Source organism: Alexandromys fortis, unplaced genomic scaffold, assembly GCF_014885135.2.
Source record: "Alexandromys fortis isolate MF-2015 unplaced genomic scaffold, M_Fortis_MF-2015_v1.1 scaffold_102, whole genome shotgun sequence".
Taxonomy (NCBI): Eukaryota; Metazoa; Chordata; class Mammalia; order Rodentia; family Cricetidae; genus Alexandromys; species Alexandromys fortis.
In genome coordinates, this window is record NW_026067984.1 from 4,812,858 (window position 1) to 4,820,876 (window position 8,019).

At 50.2% G+C, this 8,019-nt stretch overlaps 1 protein-coding gene across 10 annotated transcripts in view; it reads left to right on the top strand.

Annotated features, from left to right (window-relative positions):
• The first annotated feature begins 4,942 nt into the window (after window positions 1–4,942).
• The window catches only part of Fbxw7 (F-box and WD repeat domain containing 7), a 134,452-nt gene continuing 131,375 nt past the window's right edge, over window positions 4,943–8,019 (top strand). For 8 of the 10 annotated variants that reach the window (XM_050158769.1, XM_050158767.1, XM_050158771.1 and 5 more), the window contains exon 1: window positions 4,943–5,249. The gene's annotated coding sequence lies outside the window, so the exon portion shown is untranslated. Of the gene's footprint in view, window positions 5,250–7,398; window positions 7,490–8,019 lie in introns of all 10 variants that reach the window. The other 2 variants (XM_050158768.1, XM_050158773.1) reach the window with 1 other exon arrangement.

Consider the following 8,019-nt stretch of genomic DNA (forward strand, 5'->3'; position numbering starts at 1 on the left):
AAAACAAAGAAGAACCCAACTGTTATCACTACAGTTGTGACGGCTATTCTTTGGTGTCAATGTGCTTAGATTAACTAAGTAATTAATTAACTAATTAATTAACTCAAGCAGCTGGGTACACCTGTATGGGATTTCTCCTTAACAATCATTTGAAGTGTGAAGTGTCGGGGTCCGGTGCTAGCCTGGACCCTCAATTATTTCTCTAGACCAGACTCCAACATGAACTATCTCTCTTTGGGTCAGCGTGGAGAGGCGAAAATAAAGACACAACTCACATGGCTTCATCAGGAGGGTGATTCTCAGTGGTTCCTCATGAAGTCCTGAGGTGGAAATACATTAGCATTGTTTCCTAGGTAACCAGGTGAATGGCTTTTTGTCACGTCTGCATCTACCTATCTCCTCTGTATGCTAGCTGTCAGGTAGGCTTGAATCAGCATCTCTATCAGGCATCCTCCAAATTACAAAGGACCAACAACATCCTGACCTTTTGTTAGGTTGTGATGGCCAGTCTGGTAGGCTACGTGACCACCTTAGGTGGGGCCTATGGCTTCAGAGCCTGGCTGACACACCATATAGAAATATGGGCCTACAGCAAAGATCCACTTTTAATCCAGATCTTCCAAAGAGGAAGGAAAGATCCACCTTTAATCTGGGCTACCCCTTCCACTGGCAGCCTATATGAAGGACACGGGAGAAGGAAGCTTGCCCTCGTTGCCTGCTTGCTCTCGCCAAGTTGATTCCTTCACTGGCGTTAGAGCCCACTTCTAGGCATATACTGCAAACCAGCTGAGGCATTCATCCTCACAGACTGAACAACAGCTGGATGCTTGGCCCTTTCTTGGTAGACAGCTATTGTTGGGACTAGCTGGACTACAGCCTGTAAACCATTCCAACAAATCCCCTTCCTATAATTCTGTTCCGAGAGAGAACCCCGACTAATACAAAAGTAGACACACGAAGGCTTCTCAACGAAGTCAGTAAACTGGGGAAATGTAAGCTAAAACTGAAATTAGAGATCCCCACACTGACCAGGATGAGAAAACTGAGGTTTGGTCAGGAGTTGTGAGGTGCGGAGCAATGGCGCTCACATGTAGCTAATGTGACTGCATCATGTTAAAAGATCGAGTGACACATTATTTATTCATGTTTATATATACACTCTCAAGTACAGATTACACAGAAACTGGCAGAGATGAAATGGAATACAGATTTAAGGAATTATTTGCAATAGCATTTATAGCAGCCTCAAACTGAACTCAGACTTCCATCAACATATTGTTACAATGGAGGATTGTATATGCAGCAATTAAAAAAACAAATTATAGTTATATGAACAGCCTGAACAAGATATGGATTACAGCACAGTTGAGCAAATATGGTAAGCAAAACAGATTACATATTATCTCATTTATATACCATTCACAAGAGAGGGGAAAACTAAACAATGTAACACTTGGGGATGAACACCTGTGATGAAACAATAAAGAAAAGCAAGGAAATGATTACCACAAAGGTCTGAATAATAGTAACTTCCAGGAGGGAAAGTTGTGTTTAGGAAGGTCGTTTATGGCTTCTGGAGGATTAGCAAAACCCCACTGATTGGCCTGATGACTGCTTACAGGGTAGTTTCTCTGATAGTTACTCAGCACAAAACCGCCCTCTACGTTTAAAGTCCATGTCACAAAAATGTTTAAAATGAACTGATGTACTATAGTGCATTTTTAGGAATTTTGTCAGATAAGCTAGGTTATGAAATCTTCGGCTGTGGAAACCACTGACATGGGATTATAAAACATCGATTAGTTTCCCATACAAGTCCACTTTCAAGGAAGAAGTTATGAAACCTCTACAGAAAGCCCTTTGCCATACTTTAACCCAGCATGCAGATCTTTATGACAAACTGGTGAGCCAGGAAAAGAACCCTGCTAGCTGAAATGCGTTTTTGATCCTGATTTACATGTTGGGAAATCTGATTTAACTGATGCATTTCTCCATTTCATCAATAGGCAGAATGTGGAGCTGCGAGGATACAGAACCAGCTGGAGATGTAAGAATCCCTCCTCTCCAGCAGTTGTTACTAGGCTGGGAGGGGAGGGGAATGGATCTTATTCTGTAAGCTTAGTGGAGCTACTATTCCTAAGGAGGGGGCTCTTCTGAGTTCCATTCTATCCTCAGGGATGAGGTTCTGAAGTGGAACCTTTGGCAACAAAACAGGTCGGGCCTCTGACCACTGCGTGGTGCCCACTTTCCTGGAAGCTTATTCTCATTTGTAGAACTTGATGTTTGAACTCTTTCCATTCAGAGTCCACAAAGTTAAACTCCTCTAAACCTATACTGAATTTAATTTCTGCTGTCGCCACGTCCGGCTATTACTTATTGATCGGATTCTCTGAGTCTTAAGTTGGACATGGCAGGCGATGGAACACGTTTGTAGACCGTCAAACCCAGCGCACGGAGGGAGAGAGATTTAACTCCTGGCTCCCGGCGAACTGTGAGTCTGTCCTTACCTTTGTGGCATCCTCCTCCCTCATTTACTCACTTTTTTTTTCAGCCTTCTAACAAAAATGAACCCCTGATTGATCACTGTAGACATTTCCTTGATCTAATGTTTGCATGCGGTGGTGGCAGCAGTGGCAAACCCCGGGCTTCCCAAATATGTGGGTAGTGCATTTAGTCCAATCTCCCCAAGCAGGGCTGAAAGACGGAAAGCGCTTATGATATCCATCACTGCTGCTACCAGAGGAGGGACAGGGTGTCGGGCCACACAACCGTGGAATGGTTTCCCTTCATCTTTGCTGCTGCTTTAACCTCATTCTCACACCACTCATAAGGGCAGGTTCTAGACAGATTCCTGAGGATTGTGGTCTTTTATTTTGAAGATTCTTTTACTAGAGAACCACAACTTAAGTTTCACTAAGCTCTTCCTAAAACTTATTTCCTAGAACTGAATCTGTAGGACAAACAGCTCAATCCATTTATTAATAACAGAAGGGGAGAGAGACAGGTAGGGAGGGGGGAGAGGAGGAGGAGAGGGAGGGAGGAATAGACTGAGAGAGAACGCGCGCACAGAGGGCACATTTGAGTTAAGTCTTGAGACGCGGGCCAAAATTTTTTGAAGATAGTAAGAGGCACTGTGATGAACAAGATTAGCGCTCAAAAAAAAAAAAATCCGAGAGACAAGCAAGAATGACTCTTAAAAGTCATTCTTTTAAGACTACATCCGCTCCTTGAGAACGTAGGAATCCCCTTTATAATATCCCAGAGTTGGTTCGCTTTCAGCCCTCCGCTTCCCAACCCCGGCAATCCGCCTCCTTTCCCACCCACAAAATCCTCAAGTAGCGACTCCCTCCGTGAAGCCGCATCCCTTTCCTTTCACGGCTAGAGGGTGGGAGAGTGTATTACAACTCTCAGGCTTCCACGCTGCGATATACAAAAACACTTGCACTTCCCCCGCTGTCGCCGAGTTCCGGGACTGCGGTGCGAGAGGCATTCATTCACCCATCAAAACCTTCGCACCGCACCAGCACCCCGTGCCGCGGGAAGGGTGGGGCGCTTGCTCCCGGGAGCAGGTGCAGCCCCAGGGCTGGAGGTCAATTCTTCCACCCGTCTCGCCGTTCCAGAGCCAGCTCCGGGCCAAAATGCCTCACCTTCGGGGTGGTGCGCGCCCGAGCCCAGCTCCGGGGCCTGCGCCTCCTCCTCGTTCCCAGAGGAGCGGTCCGCACCTGCCCCGGAGGGAACGGGCGACGGCGCCCGCTCTCCGCACCGCCCTCGGGTCAGGGGTAAGATCAGGCGGTAGCTTAGGCTTCGCCCGGGCTCCTCCCCTTCCTCTCTTTAGTTCTGACGCGGCCGTAGAGGCGGTGGCGGCGGCGGCGGCGGCAGCAGCAGCAGTCCCGCGGCCCGAGGCGCACCCACCCGCTTGCGGATCTCGACTTCCTCTTCCCTTGCGGCGTCATCAGCGCGCGCCGCCGCCTCGCAGGGCGGGGTGTCTGGAGCAGGAGGGGGGGAGAAAAGGCCGGCAGAGGAAAGGGAAGGGAGGGGGGGGAAGGAGAGCGGTTGCTAGGCGACTTGCGTCATCGCCGGGCGCCGCTCTCCTCCCGCCCCTCTCTGGAGTGAGGCGAGAGCCCCGCACAGAGCGAGGGAGACAGCGAGCTGAGCTCCGGGCGCTGCTGCCGCCGCCGCCGGTGAGAGAGAGCGTGAGAAGCGAGTGAGCGAGCGAGCATCCGAGAGACCGGGCGCCCGTGCACTGGCCGCCGCCGAAACCTTCGCCTCAGCCCGGGCCAGCGGGAGCCGCGGCCGCCGTCTGCTCCCCCCCTTACCTTCCCGGCCGGCAGCGGCTGCTGCACACGCCGGAGCCGGAGCCCCAGCCGGAGCCGAAGCCCGAGCCGGAGCCCGCGGCCGGGGGGGCAGGGAGGCGGCTGCCGCGGATCGGGACTGGTAGCTGCTCAGCCGGGAGAGGACGCCCGCGAGGGGCTGGGCTTTTTGCCTCGCCCCGGGGCGTGGGGCGAAGGACCCCCCAAGGTGTAGGGAGGGGGTCCCGGCCACCGCGACACATGCGGGAGCCGGGAGCGGGGGCGGCGCCGATCCGAGCCCGCCGGATCCCCAGCTTAGCCACCGTCCGGTCCGGCCGCCCGGGGCCGTAGCATCCCTTCGGGGAGTGTATGAGCCGGGGCCCCCAGCCCAGGAGCCACCCCCGGGCCGGGGGGGCGGGGACCCCGATGTGAGACGGTCGCGGCGTTGTGGTGAGCGGCCCGGGCGCCGCCGTCCTCTCCTTCCCCTCCCCTCCCCTTCACCCCCTCTTGGGGGGCTTCTCCTTGGGCCCGCCGCCGCCCCCCTCGGCTCCTCGGCGGGACCCCGGGAGTTCTCGGCACCCCCTCCCCGCCCCAGCCCCCCAGGGCAGCGGGGCCGGGGGGGACCCGGGGGGCCGGCCGCCGTCTCCGCCCAGAGGAAACTTTACCCAAACAAAATATCATCGAGCTTTCCGATCGTGACTGTCCCGGGACAAGTGGCCCAGGACGGGCAGAAGCTACAGCCTGCAAGAGACTCAGGAAGAGGAAAAAAACGGTGAGCGGGGCCGCCGCCGCCGCCTCTACCCCGGCAGCGCGGAAGAGACCCGGGTGGTTGCCTGGTTGGAGCTACGCTAGCACCGCTTCTTCCTCAGTTCCGCGCCGAGCCTTTTGCAGCTGCCGCCTCAGCCCGAAGGAGGAAGGGAGCCAGCCCACATTGTCAGCACCGCCGCTCGTCTCTGAAGCGTGAGTGGACTCAGGGGAGGGAGACATTCTAGAGTGGCAAGTGGGAACCGATGGGTGCTTGATGCTGGAGTTTGGCTGTTTCTCGGGACGCTTGGCGGTAGAGACCTGCCCTTCCTGCTGGGGGGAGAGGCATCAGTTTGCGTGAGTGATGGGTTTCACTTAAAGGAGCTGTGTCTCAAGAGTGGGCGTTTGCACCTCTCTGCACTCTGACTGGCAAGGGAAATCGAGAAAGCCCATGGACAGGTCTGTCCTGTACATTTTCCTGGCTACCCGTTGTGATCCAGCATAGTGGTTTTTGTCTCAGGGAAACTCCTATGGAATCCCACGTGGGAATCACTTGTATCAACTCTTTAAAATTTCTTTCTGAACTGTTGTTTTGAAGTTGTCCTTGAGAGGATGACCACTTTTCATTCTAGTCCACTCGGGAGTTTGGTGCCCCCGACACCATATTTCCCGAGTCCAGAGATTGCACAGTGTGAGGAGGACCAGCGCGTTTCAGTACATCGGGAGAGTCCGCGGCCCTAGTTCCAGCTCTTCTTCCCTAATACTCTTTTCTCTTTTGCTGTCACACATCTTCTGTGATAGCACATTTTTACCAGGGACTGGAAGGCCATGCCTAAGGGTTTTCTTACTTGGCTCCAGTTGTCATTTTAGGAGAAACTTCTTACTCTTTCAAGAAAGTATTTCAGGTATTTTAAGAGTGCTTAGAGATACAGAAAAGTAATGTTTCACATATATAAGGCCAAACTGAGCACTGTAAGGGCTGAAACATACCGTGGGATCTTGCGTAGCCAGGAGCATAGGTAGTGTAAGACTGGGAATTCTGGTCCCTTCAGACATCTGAAAGTGGGCAGAGTCCGATGCTCTGTAGAGATGGATGGGAACCTGGGCTTGCCCATCCATCCTAATTTCTCCATTTAGGATCGGATTAAATCTGACAGTTTCTCACCTTTCACGGTGGTTGGGTCCTGTTCTCTCCCTTTTTAAAGTAATTAGCCTGAAAGTTTATTAGTTTCTGCATTGTGTAACAATTCACTTACCTTCATCCTGCCTCCTCAGACTTCTGAGATGTAGTTTAAGGACTGCTAAAGCAACCGTGGGTTGTTTTCTTGCTTTCATAGACTTTGGTTTTCTCTTCTGTCAGCTGTCTCAACTTCTTAAACTTAGGGGACTGTTAGTTTTTTTTTTTCCCTCCATTTCTTTGATCACTTTGCCCTCTCTTGGATCTTCCAGCATTTTTGTTTTTCCTTATGCTTTGTTTTTCTTATGTTTTCATAAGACACTGTAAATTCTACTTAGTGTAAATGAAAATATTCTTACCAATGACAGAGGCAATCCAATATAAATGTCATAAAATTGTAGGAGATGGCTCAGTGGATAAAGGTGCTTTCTGCCTAACTCTGAGGACTTGAGGCTGATTCAGAGAACCAAAGGTGGGAGGGGAAAACCGACTCTACAGAGCTGTTCTGCCTTGTGTCACTTGCACACGCATGGCGGTGGTGGTAGTAGTAGTGGTACTACTAGTAGTAAAATTAAACAGATGTTTTTAAAAATGCGAGAGAGGGGAATGTATTTCTTTACGGAAATGTTGACTTTGGACTACCCAGGAATAATCGGAGTCTCCGTGCCAAACCTTGGAAGAGTTCCTTCAGGAAGAAAAGAACATATACAAACAAAATATTAAAGACCTAGAGTCAGAACATGTAAAAAGGGGAGGTCTAATTAGGAAGTTAGCTTGGTGGGAACCCTGCTTACTCATGGAGGGTCTCAACGAGGGTTAGGATCAGTGTATGCTTGTAAAGATGTATGGTTCATAAAAGCTTTTGAAAACCGCTCCAGAGAGGGTTGTTTCAAGTGATTGGGAGAAATTATATTTTAGCACAAAGACATTATGCTGACTTTAGGATCTTGTTTCTCTAGGAAACCAACATTTTTACACTATGGGGGCTGCACAGAAGGAGGCGTGAAAAAGGAAATGCTTTGCATGTTTTTCAGCTTGATGCTAGTAGTTTCTCATGAGCAAGAATTCAGAAATGGGCAGCAGCAGACTTTGCTTTTGGGGTTAAGAGCTGAATATCCATGCAGCTCTTGTGTTGGCTCATTCTGTTTTTCCTTCCCTCCCTCTCTTACTCTCTCTCTCTTGTCCCAGGCTGACCTTGAATTTGCTGTGTAGTTGGGGATGACCTTTAACTTCTAACCCTCCTGATCCTGCCTCGACTTCCTGGATGCTGAACTTACTGGTGTGTGCCACCATTTCTGGTTTATGTAGTGTCGGGAATGGAACCTAGGGCTTTGTGCATTCTAGCAGGTACTTTGCTGGCTGAGCTACATCCACAGGACCTTGCCCCACGTAGCTTTCAAGTTTGGGTACTATGTGGCAGTGTGGGTAGAGATAGATGAGCGTCGGTCTTAACGCCTTTAGGTGTCTGAGATTAGTAATGCTGAGTAAAGAGCTGAAAAATGAGTTTTAAGTTTTGGGGATGGGTCAGATTTTGTTAGCTTAGGCACAGGCATAATAAGAGGAGAGACGTTCTCCAAAAGAGATGCTTCGTAAGTTAGCGAAAAGATGAGCAGTCTTAAAACCTAGCTGCCAGCTCAGTCTCAGGATATATAATTCTGTCTCAGAAACAGTATTTCAATAGAGTGTTTAGATCCTGAGATGTGTTCAGAAAACAGGACTTTATTAGGGAACTTATACATAAAATGGAATGCTAGTGGCTCCAAACTCAGTCAGGTGTTCCATATTTTTTCGTATTATTATAATTTTGTC